At 33.7% G+C, this 14,340-nt stretch overlaps 1 protein-coding gene across 1 annotated transcript in view; it reads right to left on the bottom strand.

Moving 5' to 3' along the window:
- The window catches only part of PDZK1 (PDZ domain containing 1), a 550,816-nt gene that overhangs the window by 175,671 nt on the left and 360,805 nt on the right, over nucleotides 1-14,340 (bottom strand). The gene's annotated exons all lie outside the window — the stretch shown is intronic.

Genomic DNA, 14,340 nt, shown 5'->3' with positions numbered 1-14,340 from the left:
CTGTCCACATTTTCACCTCATATTTTTTCTCTGTTCCTCATAAAATGTGTGGTTTTCTGGCAAATCACAGAAGTTTGAGGTCATTAAATAATGACACACATTTGTGACACTCCAACCTCATTTCTAAAAATGTGAAAAATGTGGTTGTGGATGGATGAATGGATGGTTTTGGGTTTTAGACTTCATATCCTTCAGAAAATGAACTGTAACAGAAATCTTGTTATTCTATCAACTTTCTAAGTTAATAACAGCAATATTTAAGATCTGTGCCTATTTTTTGGCTTTTGTCCCACCATTATTTTAGGCTTTGTACATATTTCCTACTCTAAGAGGTTGAAAGGTATGGTATACACCCCTTCATTTCAAAGCACAACAACCTTGGACTTGATTATAGTGTGGGCAGTGGTCTTGACAGAATATGAGTTAAGCATTATCATTTTAACCCACTTGTTAAAACAGTATATTTGATCAGTGGTTAGCCTGCAGGAAGCCTGATGATGTGCCGTTCTACTACAGTGAAGATTCAGAAATCTATCTCTCACGTAAGTGTGATTGTGGTTAACATGACAAGATGTCATATTTCTGGTGATGTTAGTTCATGTTTTAGTGCACTAAGATTATTCTAACCTCACTGTTCATTTTTAGTTTGTGATCAGCTGAAAATTAGCATGGGACCAATGCAGACGCCTAAGTACTTAAATTATTGAATTTCTTTGGTGCAGATGCATGTCATAAATAACAGTGGAATGATTGTATGTGCCTTTGTGCCATTCCAAACATTACTGATTCTGATTAATTTGCATTAAAGATGAAAATAATTAGTGCTTTTGCTGAGTATTGCTGAGCCAGATAAGTGAAGTCCTGCTGAAGATTTGGTTGCAAAGTTTGACTCAGGGGGCATTTTTTCAGAGGATGTCCTGTGTGTACGGTGTAGCACTAAGGTTTAGTAGGATGTCTCAGAGGTCATTAATGAATAATGTAAAAGTGGGAATGGAATGTGCTGCTTTTAAATGTCAGATAGTAACAACTGTAGAGATCTGGCTATCAGAGGCTGAAATAGTCAGGTCCAGAAGGAGGAAATGCCCGGATCAACTCCAAGGCACAAAGAGTTCTGTGCCACTCAGGAAAACCATAGCACATTTCAGCTGCATCCATTGCAAATGACAGAGAAAAGACTCCACAAGTTTTTGCCACCAGGATAATGGTGAGGGTAAGTGTGGCAGTGGTATTGTGGGTAAGCATGAAACTGATACTGTGGGTGAGTGTGGCACTGATACTGTGGGCTGCAGCAAACAGAGTAAATGAAATATTCCACAAAACCCTAATAATTATCATGCAAGAGGTAGACAGTACTCCAGATAAGAGTGAGGCTAAAACTATGGGGGTTAGCAAGGACACTAATAGTGTGTGTCATTATTTTTAGTCTAACACAAGTGTATGAACTGTATTAATTCAGGTACTGTTTCTTTAAATGTGCTAAAGAAAGAAGAAAGAAAGATATTTTTGTACAAAAAAAATGCACTGCCTTTTATCTTTGAGTACTAGTAACCGTCAAAGGTGAGCATATTAAGTAGCAGTGGGTGAAGGGGGACATGACCCTTACAGAAAACATTATCTTTGGTGGATAGATGTCCATTCTTGATATTTTGATCTTGCAAAATAATGGGTAGTTCCATACTAAGGGGGGTGGCGTAATACAAAACGATGGGCTAGGGCTTGTAAATGCCCTCGGGCAGATAGCTATTTAGTAGATGTAAGGTAGAATCATCCATATTCTTTGACAGCACCATTGTTTCAAGGCAAAGGAGTGTCATATTATAGTATACGTGGTATACAAGTCTGAGCACAGCACTGATTCGCTTCTGTTGTGTACCAGTATAGTGCGATAATGATGCCACAACATTTAGAAATGTTGTCAGGAGACTGTCAAGGAAAACAGTATTTGTAAATGGAAAAAAATATAAGTGCTTGGCCTGACAAACAAAACTACTAACCATGCTGAAATTAATTTAAGCCTCTGTTTCCCATTTACCTACTTTTTCTTGTTTTGGTGGGGGGGGGTATTTTTTTTACTTTTGTTTCATAGAGACTTTTTGTTCAGGCACTCCTGTTCTGTATTAAAAAAACACATGCAGCTGCATGACATTTCTTAGCTATCTCTTTCTATATAACTGAAACCAAAATAAAAATACTCAAAGCAGTAAGACTCAAAATAAACTATTTAATATTTAAAAAAGAGTTAACACTTTTGCTTCATCAGAACAGTAAATTAACACACTCAAAACCATTTAAATAATTATGTAAGAAAATAATGTCACAGATGTTTCGAAAAATATACCAAATTCACCTAAGGATTACATGATTTCTATAAAAAAATGAAAGAATACAAATGAAAACATGTTATAATATTATATTGACAAAAGGGTGACTATAACAAAGTGGAAAAAGGAAAGAGGATACTTCTGCACCATTCTTTTAATCTTTATTCTAATGGGCTTAGCTTTAATAAACCCTTGATGTTTGTCTGTTCAGTTGGGCCTACAGGCCTAATAGCTTTAACAGGTGCCAATGTAATTCTCTCTCCTCCAGCATACTATTCTAGTCTCCCCCTCTTAAGTCTAATTCAGCCATATACAAAAAAATACTTTTTGTGTTTTTTCAGAACTTAAGAGTATGTTTGTAAATGGCATTGACAGTGTCTTTGGTGTTTATGAAATAATCGTATTTGTAAATGTAGTGTGACAGCTTCCATGTAGTCTACATGTTAGCACCATCATAAGAACTAATCCCCTTCTTAAAAGACCATTGGTAAGCAGGGCTAATGACAACAGCAGGGCTCACCTGAGTCCCAAAGAACATAGGCTAGAGCTGTGACAAGTATTCAAAGTGGAGCACACAATGTTGTTATAATACCACTCAATCCTTTTAATAAAGCTTCCAGTGTTACAAGGCATGCTAACACCAGCAGCGTTGATTTAGAATCAAAGTGAAAATGTTTGACAAAAGGTATTTAAATTTTAAGTCGTCGGCATAGGACAATGTTTTCTTTGAAGAGTATATGAAAGTCAAATGTGTCCCTTATGGACTGTGACTCTCCAGATTTCTGAATGGGTTACAGTCTGGTAGTGCTTTGTACAGAGGAATGGAGGATTTCTTCCAAAGTGTGGTCTTAAATTTTATAGAAATTTTGGTTAAATAGTTGCAGAACATAAATAGACATATTAAATTGTTAGAGAGAGACACTTAGCTATATAGATTTTAACATTGTTAAACCTTCCTATGATTTAACTTTCCAAAGTTTTAATTGTTATAAGCAGAGTTTTAATAAAAAAAATAAAAATGGGGAGTCTGAGCCAAGATGGTGCTAACTGCTTAGCTCTTTTGTATAACTGCTATTTTGATAATAAATTTTTACTCCAAAGATCCTAAATTTATTTATCTGAAATGAAAACTACTTAAAGATTTCTGCATATTTAGATACTTATTTGTCTGGGTTTCTACTTTCTTGTCAATTCAGAACAATCAACATTGCCTACACAGCTAAAATGAACCATCTTGCTCAAAAAAGAAAGAATGAAAAATGAACTTCAATTGCTGATATTAAGTATTCTAGAACTCTCCATAAAAATGAACAAATTAGATAATAATATTCTATTAAAGAAGACAGTAAAAATAAATATTCTGAAGGACATGTCAAGAGAGCAGAAAAATGCGAGATATGGTGGAAGCTTTTAATTACCATGAGGGGAAAGACCAAAGAAGAAGAGGAATCACTGACTGAACTTCTTTTGAAGCAAAATACCTGATTGTCAAAAAATAAATTATCTTGAAAAAAGAGACAGAATAAATCATCTATGAATATCTGGTATCCCTGAAAAACATGGAAGGAGATAATATGATTCATTTTCTTATAACTTGGATCCCAGAAGCACTTAGCCTGCCAAAGGCTCTACTACATTCATCTGAAAGGGCTCATAGATCTTTATCCACACCTTCTAAGGAGCACCCCCAAGATCCATTACAGTAATTTTTTTTTTAACATTGACAAGGACTTGATTCTGAAATCTGCAAGGACAAGCCCTCCACAAAAAACAGGAATAATTCCATCAGATTTAGTAAGTATTACTGCACTAAATGTATAAAAATAAGAAAGCTTTGTCTTCCCCTTATTGAAAAGTTAAAGAAAAATAATATGAAAGTACATCTACTTCTGTTGAGGATTTTATAAAAAGATAGTCCTATACTTATTAATTCCCTTGAAGAAGATATTTATTTTATTCAAAACAATGACATTTTGGCATCTACAGTACCCATGGATTGGACTGAATTGACCCTTAAATGACAAACTGATAAAGTTAACTGGAAAACCATGTCATCTTCTGAGAAACTAAAAGACCAATATTTAAATACTTTATTACTGGTAAAATTAAAAAAGAAGCTTGTATTTTTAATATCTTATGTAGTGAATCACTTAGCTCAATATACTAAAACTGGATAACTGTTGGGGACTATGAGGAAGCTGTATAATTCTGATAAAAACTATTAAATCACATCTACTTCTCAGTTAACATTAATACTCTGTCACCCTGAATCTCATTATATTTTTACCCTTTCCTATATGCTCTTCTTTCTCTGCCTCATTTAAAAATTATCTCTGAATCAATGTTTCATCTGTTTTTCATTTAAATCTCTCTCTCTCTCTCTCTCTATATATATATATATATATATATATATATATATATATATATATTTATATGGGTCAACTTCAAATTATCGAACACTTACTTTATTGAATCCCATTTCATTGAATCCACTTCTTTGATTCTCGTTATATCAGACTCCCATTACTAGGGAAGTAAATAGTGTGGGAAGAAATAGCCAGGAAATTGTTATGGCTAGGCTTGCATAGGCCCTAGGGTTGATAGCCTAGTACCAACCTATGAACCTATGAAAAAGAAACCACTTGCTAAACATGGTGAACTTTGCTCTTCCTCCACTGTAGTGCAATCTTGGAGTTGATATATTTAGTTGGAGGGTTGTGGGGAGCAAAGCCCCACCCCACACTTGGAGGGTTTTTTTGTTTTTCTGTTTGTTGTTCTGTCCTGGTAGTCAAGTGGTTCCTTTCTCCACAGTTTCCTTTTTGTGGTTCCAGGAGTTTGAAATAATGATATTCAAAAAACTGGATTAGATGAAATGGGATTTGATAAAGTGATCAATAATTTGAAGTAAATCCATATGTATATATATATATATATATATATATATATATATATATATATATATATATATATATATATGGATTCACTTTATAATTTCGAAAAACTGAAATCCCAAATTTCAGTTTTTCAAAACCATAAAGTCGAACGGCCTAAATCTCGAAACCACTCAATCACGAAACTCAAAATCACGAACATACATGCACACCACACACCACACAACACATACATCATCCAACCCAAACCACAACAAACAAAACACACACAAACACAAAAACACAAACAAATAAACCTACACTACATATAAGCAGGGGGGCAAGACCCCTGCACCCCCTATGTGGGAGGCTCTGCCCCCACACCCCCATAAATTAAATATGCCAACTCCAATGTCACACTACAATGGGGTAGGAAATTACCTTTTTCCCCCACTGTAGTGTGACCTTGGAGTTGGTATATTTAATGTACGGGGTGTGTGGGGGTGAAGGGGGGCTTGCCCCTTGTATAAACATAGTAAAAATCTGTGGAATGTTATTTCTAGCTGCTTTATAATTTCAATGATTTGAGATTCGATGTTATGAGTTTTCAACAATTTGAGTTTTCAACGATTTGGTCTTGATGATTTGAAATTCGATGAAATGGTAATTTGATGATATGAAGTGGAACCATATATACATATATATATGTGTGTGTGTGTGTGTGTGTGTGTGTGTGTGTGTGTGCGTGCGTGCGTGTGTGTGTGTGTGTGTGTAGTTTTTTTGTTCAGTTTTATGATACGCAATAAGAACTGGCCCTTTAAGTTTATTGCTTTCCCTTCTGTTAAGCTCTAGATACCAAATGTATTGATCTTAACAAATGTTAAGTACCACCTGCTTCAGTAGTTAAGGTTGCATCTAGTGTTAGGCAGTAAAATCTGCCAGTAGTGACCAACAAATGACAGTGGCAGAATAAAATATTTGTTTTTGCCTGCTGTCCATACTAATAATGTGTCCCTGACTTCCTGTTATAAACTTAGAGAGTTGCCAGAATAACAGGATGTGTGTTCACCTGCATTTTCTGAAGGATACAAAGTCTGAAATTTAAATATATGCCATTATTTTATGAATTCAATCCTCAGGAATTTTTTCTGAAAGTCATAGACTTTATGAGGAATAGACCAAATATATGAGCAAAAATCTGGACATTATGTGAAAATCTGGAAAGCTGAGTGTAAATGTGAGGCACTGTGTTACACTGCCTCTTTGGCAGTGTTCATTATGTGCTTAATGGCTTTGAAAGCCTGCAAAACCTTCAATGTTTTTTGTGAGTTTTTTCACTTTTTTATTTTAACTAGTAGTACATAGAACAGATAACACACTGCAAAGAATTATGATTGGGTCTCCAACCATAAACTACTATTACATGTTCTGAAGAGTTACTTTTCTTGGCATCCATGCTTCAAACATATAATTAGTCATTTACAATTTTCAAATTGATCATAACCCTCTATTTAATGAACACAGAGTAGTCATTACAATCATAGTCACAGTTAGTAAAGTCTTTTATGCTACTAAAGCATTGTAGAAGTACAAAGTAGTATAATGTCTACATAGATATTGCCATTACAAAGAACTAGGACTTGATAGTATAATTTCTGTAACATATACATTCTTCCAAATACCACTATTATTTTATTTAAAATATTTATATCTGTAAACAGGACACATGGAATTCCTTCCTCTTAGAATTATTGTTTAATCTTGCCAATTCTAAAACAAGGGAATGATCCAAAACTGTAATCTTCAAACTGACCTATCTCTATTCTAAACAGCGATGATAAAACAGTTATATTGATTATTACAAGTACATTAAAAGAAATAGTTGATCACATAGTACATAGAGATTAAACAGGTTATGTCCAATACAGGAAAACAGAGGATAATATAAAAATAATTATATCAATTATATGTTATGTCAGGTCAATAGAGTCCAATTTAATCATTATAAATCCTGATCATGAAAATGCATTAAAACCTTTAATTGGACATTTCTATTAAAATCTTTAAAAGAACATGGCTTTTCAGAAAACATATAGTCATATTATAGTCAACAGTCCTTATACATATAAAGGAAGCAATAAGGAAAATTGGTATCATACAAAACTCAGAACTGATGAACAAAATCCAATGAACAAAATAACCGTACTAATGCCAAAGTCCTCCTGACAAAAAGTGGAACTGCAGAAAAAAGAAAGGCAGGACACTGCTGTACGAACTCCTTTTTAATACAACAAAATAATCCACAGGTTAGCGCTTTCGGGATAAAACCCTTCTTCAGACCTGAAGAAGGGTTTTATCATTTATTTGTTGTAAAAAAGGAGTTTCACAGCAGTAGTGCCTTTCTTTTTTCTGCAAAACTCAGAACTGCTACTGTGGATTACATAAGACTATGGAACAAAGGAGTCCTTAGGATTTTCAAGTATAAAATGTAATGCTCTTGCCTCAATTTTCAAAACTACACTATGTTGGCTAGTCAGTTCCTATGACAGTCAGAGGAAGTTATTTCACACTCATTTCTGTGATGAATCATAATTTAAAACATTTCCATATCTATTGCATATAATAAATTACAAGATGTTATGGGTGATTAAAAATGACATTACTAGACATATAAATAATATAACGAAATCTAACTACATTAATTGTATTACTTAAATCACTTTGGATTTTTTTACAGTAATTCTAATATTAAAACCAGGTATTTATTTCTAATAGCAAATACAGTTGAAAGTGCAACATACAGAGTAAAATGCTAAACCTAAAATCACATAATTGTATATGCCTCTCTAATTATTTAAATGGGGGTGAGTGTTGTATCAACAGATACATTTATGTAATTTTAATTTAGAACTAGTCAATGTTTATCAGATAATCTAAAATTGAAGAAAAGAAGAATCTCATGATAATTGAAGGCAGAATTATGAAAACATCTTTCCCCAAGTTTTATAAATTAATTCTAGAAATGTATATCAAATTCTCCAATAAATAATTCAGACTTTATTCAGCTTCATAACCTAAAATACATTGATAATGATAATAACAAACATCTAATTTTAAAATCTGCCAAGTTAACATCTTCTAGTTTGTTCTGGAAATGTTTTGCTTGGAAATATTTATACTGGGTATTTATTACTTCATATAAAATTGCTAAAATATTCAAAACTAGTGATAATTATTGCTGGGGATGTAAAAAAGCTGTTAAGGCTTATTGGTGACATGGATTTTTAAACTGTTAAAAAATGAACAAACTATTGGGAAGATTTTCAATTATTTGTAAAAGCATTGTTATCTGATAAGTGTATAATATCTGATACACTGATATAAAATGCCCTCATGCCTGTCTGTATAAATGCTTAATAATATTCTCTAATTTGGATGCTATTGGCTATAGCAAGCAAATTGGAAAGAAACACCACCAAGCTTTACTGTGTTTCTTAGACTAACTGCTTTTTGTATGCTAAAAAGAAATGAATGCTATAACCTTAAGATCTAACAGTATAAAAATCTAATTTTAATTCTGGACTAGTTGAAAACATTACTGATAACTGTAACAAATAATATATTGTCAACATGTTATTTTTTAAATGTTTTTCTTTTTGGAAATGTTAAGTGTGATTTACATGTCTTAAGACTTGTAAATAATGTATATATTTTCACGTACATTGTCTCATGAAACTAAAAAAAAACACAAAAACAAGATAGAAAAAAAATCAAAAGATTAATGGGGAAAAAGAACAGAGATTGCTGCATATGGGATATTCACTAAAAGAAAACTGACCATTGAGGTATCCACAATCAGTAGTGATTTCTGTACTTTATCTTTGTAGAATGCTTTTTTTAGACATAGACGCACACTACCTTTGCACCAAAAAGGTCATCCAGATTGACTTACGCAACAAAATGTTGAAAGGGTTGTCACCAAACTTAGGGAACCTATAACAAGAAAAATAAGCAGAGATCCTCTAGAGGTTTTAGAGATATTCCTGAAATTTTATGAACATTTGTATAAAGCAGAGAAGTGTAGAACAAAGAATGTGTACAAATGAAAATATTTATAGAAGACAATTATGTTTGAGTAAGAGATACATTAGGCTTAAGCAGTTACTGTTAAGATAGGAGGGGATGAGCTAAAAACAGTGATCAATCTTTTCAAAAGTCTCCAGGAATAGATGGTATTCCTGTTGAAATTTGAAACTTAGGGGGGAAGAAAGTGATAAAGATATGGAAGAATTTTTTTAACAGTTTTTAAAAGAAGGGGAATCATCAACATCTTGGAAGAAATCTGTCGTGGCTGTTTTACCTAAAGAACCTTGAGACACAGCTTCATACAGACACATTTCAATTTTCAGCCATGGTTATAAAATATGTATATTTATACTAGCTAAAAGAATGGCAAACGTGTTGCCAATATTGGTAGATATGGATCAGTGTGGTTTTGTGGAGGGCTGGCAAACATTGGACAACATTTCTAGAACAGTGATGATCCAGGATGATCCAGAGAAAAGCAGAATGTAAGAAAATGTCTCTGTTGGTGGGTCTTGATGCAGAGAAAGCAATTGAAAGAGTAAGCTGGGATTTTATGAGTAGAGCATTTGAAGCATTTGCATTCCCTGATACAATAATAATGTTAATTAGAAGGATATATGAAGGATCAGAGGCAAGAATTAAAGTGAGAGAACTCCTCTCAGATAAGCTGAGTTGGAACAGAGGATTCAGGCAGGGATGTCCTCTTTTCCCTTTGTTATTTGATTTATATTTAGAGCCATTGGAAAGGAAAGTAAGGACCTCAGAAATACAATGATATAATTGGTCTGGTAATCAAGAAAAGTTGGCTTTATTTGAAGATGATATTATTTTGTACCCAATAAATTCAGAAAAGGACATCTGTTATAGAACATTTTTGAGAGTTTCAAGTCATTTCAGGATATAAAATTTATGAATATAAACAATAGCCATAGCAGTAAATTATGTGCCCACACACAAACTGGTTCAGCAATAGCCTTATTTATGAGGATATGACAGTATGAATATTTAGGAGAATGGATTAAAAAGCTTCTGTTTTGGAAGCTAAGGATTTGTGGAAAGAGACCAAACAAAAGATAATACAAAATTGAGAAACTTGAAGCTCTTATTTATATATATGGGTAGTAAGATGCAAGCAGTAAAAATGTTTTAGTCTCCTTAGCCTTGTCTGTGGATCAGGCATACTTTTATCAACCAGAGGAGAATTTGTGGACAATTGAAGAAATTTATCTGGTAGGGAAAGAGGGCAAGAGTTAAGTGGGATAAGTTGATCCTTCCAATAGAACAAGGAGGTTTAGGTTTACCTGATTTAAAGGGATACTTTAGAGCTACACAGTTAAGGCTCATCTACATAACACAAGCAGAAGGTTATAATTCAAAGCGGAAAGGGATGATGATGAAGCAAGGGGGAAGTTCAAGAAATATAGAGACAGAGTGGGATTTTGGATGCAGATCCTTAAGGATAATACAAACAACCATACATAATATTATATTCATAAAGTAGCAGAAAGTGTTCTAAGAACTAAGCCAATACAAGAATTTCAAAAGTGGATTTTGCCAATAGAGATGACTGCAAGTAGGGGTTCAGAAAGTAGGCAAGAAGGGGCTACAATTTCCTGGAGAAACCTGGCAAAGGAAGCAAGCTATTAGAAGCAAATAACTAGAGAGGGAAAGATAATAGAGTGGGATGAGGCCAAAAACACATTTGGACTGCAGGCTAGACACGTCCTTCCCTACCAGGTATTGATGTCAGAGTATAGGCAAAGAGAAAGGCCTAGCTGAATCTTAAGTGAATTACCTGCTCTGGTGGGGGGTTTAGTTGCATTTAGGACAGAAGCTAAGCTTAATGAAGGATCATATGTCTGACATAACTATAAGAATCAATCAGAGGTTAGAAAAGATTGGTACGAGAGACCGGGAAAGAAATCTACAAGAGAACAATAAGAAGACATATGTATAGCGCTGAAGTATGCAACAAAGTCCAAAAGGTTTATGATCTTTGCTTGGAAGTGTTTGCATAGGTATTTTTATATTAATTTTATACTCCTAGTAGACTTCAAATAATTTTTCTGCCGGTAGATATCAAATGTTGGAGGTGTGATTGAGAATACAGGGCTAACTGGGAATTTACGCTTTAGGAGTGTAATGAGTTAGTAGATTTTAAACATTCCCTACAGAGTATTCTATCAAAAGTACTGGGTGTGCAAATGGCCGTAAGTCAGGAAATTACGTTGGCTGCCAAAAAAATAATTACTAGAAAGTGGAAATCAAAGTCTACACCAGCTGTATTTGAGATACTGAATATTATAAAAGAGATAAAAGAACTGAAAAAGGATCTCTGGGAAAGGCAAGGAGTGTGGTAGCAATGCATGTATAATAATATTCAGGAGGAGTAGTGAGGTTTAAGGGAAGGTAGGAATTCAGCAATATTTTGGAATGTTGGACTGAAAATAGTAGCAAAGAAAATATATGTAATCTATATTGTATTTAAATGGAAAATGTTAAACTGGTTTGTTTTCTTTTCTGTTAATGTGTGTTTGCCTATGTCTTAAGTGATAATTTCATAAAGGTGAACCCCTGATTCCTCATGAATATTTCTGCTGTTATTCCTTTTGTGCAAGAACTTAAGAATTACAAAAGGAGTAGTTTAAGTCCAATATTAATTAACCCCATTGCAGCCTTTGAAAAATTCTGTAGGACAGAGATTATGGCATTTTAATAGCTACCAAAAATATTCCTGTTTGAATAAACACAAAAAGGCTGCAGTGGCTGAGTTATATTTTCTTAGTCTATGTTATATGAAAGTGAATAAGGAAAGTTGTATAGTTTTTATTGTGAGAAAGAAATATTTACATTTTCAGAAATCATCGATACCTATGAGGATGAGTCTATTAATCAAGTAAACAAAACATATTGATATATTGGCCAAGTTCTAGATTTGGTTTTGGAGGATTTGCTAAAGTTCTGAAATAAGTGACTTCCTTAGATTAAGTTTCCATGATTAGGACACTTTTTGGTATCCCAAAAATTCATAATGACACTCTTAAACTACCATTTCATCCCATTATGCCTATCAGTGGGTCTCGTATGGAGACATTAGTATTATTTTCAGCTGCTAAGTTAAATCTATTTGTGGAAGTTTTGTTATCTTATATCACAGGTACACTTACTTCCTTGGTCATTAGTAATTACTGATAATTTTTGAATGATAACTATGGACATTCAGTCATCAGATACTGATATACGTCAAGATACAAGACTAGACATGCAAAGACTTTGTTTTAAAAATGTATTTATTTATTTATTTTACATTTTTGACCAGGCTAGTCTAACTGGATATATGTCCATTTTCAGTAGAGGCCCAGAGAAAAAAGCTCCAAGCAGAAACAATGACAAAACAAGCAAAGAAATACAGTATAAAGAAATATTAAAGTGAGTAATGGTACATTTTTTACATAAGGGTGAGGTCAAATTATACAGAGTCCTTTAGTAAATATAAGCTAAGAAAAAAAATACAAAGAGCAAAAATTTGAGAGAGAGCAGTAAACAATAATGAATGAGATTTAAAAATTATTATTTTTTTTCTTTTTGGGTTCAATAATAGAGTTCTAAAAAGGAAGACCTTTTACAGGGAGGCAACATAGAAAAGAGGAGTAGAGAAGTGCAGAGAGAGAGCAAGAAAGAGATATCCAAAAATAAAATGTTTTGTCAGTTGGTGAGATACACAGCGTGTTTATATTGGTAGATCAGGTCTTGGTTATTTTTCTTTTCAAAAACAATAATGACAGAGAAAGGTGTTGTAGTAGTGGTTAATGTGGCCCCATCTTTTGCCAACCTACCTAACCATAAGACAATGAGAAAATTATTATTTTTTTTAAACAAGAAAAATCTTTATTAACTTATTGTGTATGACAGAGACAATCTTATATTTATATAAATGAAAATAAACCATAGTGACACAGTCTCATTTGCAAACATTATACTTTACAAACCAGATCTACTAGAGATGCTCCATATCTGTCGGTCTAACTCCTCACAGAGTACCCGATCAAAAGGCTTAAATCTAATATGAGACATTAACAAAACCTGCTGGAGAGACAGGTTTGTCTCCCAGAGGCTGCCCCATCTCTGGAATACACACCCCATACATGTCAAACAAAGTATGTCACTAACCCTCTTCAAGCACAACCTTGATGAGTGGATGGGCAACCACAAATCTGCCCCAGAGGTCCCACCTTTGTCCCTCACTGACAGGGGCAACGGGTGCTGATTGAGGTTTCTTTTTGGGGATAAACTCTTGGCTAGGCTTGTAAGGGCCCCAGAACCATTGGCCTAGTAATCTCCTTTGATCCTAAACTATGTCAACACAACTGTGGCGTGGCTGCAAACATTATACATCAAGTATCTGGTTGTCAGTCAACCATTACGTAGCTCATTTAAATCCTACCGTCTTTTAATTCTCATTCCTCCTCTGTATGTATAGATCCCACATTTCCAATTTTTTCTTATGTAATTTCCTTCTACCCTTTTCTAAAGAGCCCAATTCCAGTCTTTTTATCTGTTGCTGCTCTTTGCTACGTCTAGTAAATTTGGTTTAGTCTTTGATTTCCATTTTCGAGTAATTGCTTTTTTGGCAGCCATCATAATTAGACTCAACAAGGTCTTACTATGTCTAGGCAACTCTGATTTTTTTATCATACCTCAAAAAAATAATTTCCCTAGTTACTCCAATTTGCTCACCCAGCATCTCTGATCCACGGTACTGCTAAGTGTGGTTTCTATTCCATGGTACTGTTAATGTGGTTTCTCTGATCCATGGTACTCTTAAGTGTGGTTTCTATATGCATTTTATTGATGACGTGCTTTCTCTATGGTCTGGTAACATTTAAAAAAGTGAAAGTGAATGGTTATTTAAAGTTTTTAATTAAAAATATTTATTGTATAATCAATTGTGATCATGTTTTACTTCATGTGATCTTAAGCTGTTTAAAGGAACTGTTTTGAATTGTATGAAGGTTCTGATGAATTCTAGCTCATAACAGATAAGAGTGCTTATTTGCATGTGG

Source organism: Protopterus annectens, chromosome 5.part0, assembly GCF_019279795.1.
Source record: "Protopterus annectens isolate FY-2018-M chromosome 5.part0, PAN1.0, whole genome shotgun sequence".
NCBI lineage: Eukaryota > Metazoa > Chordata > Ceratodontiformes > Protopteridae > Protopterus > Protopterus annectens.
Note: the sequence above shows the minus strand (reverse complement) of the source record. Positions and strands in the feature narration are given on the sequence as shown.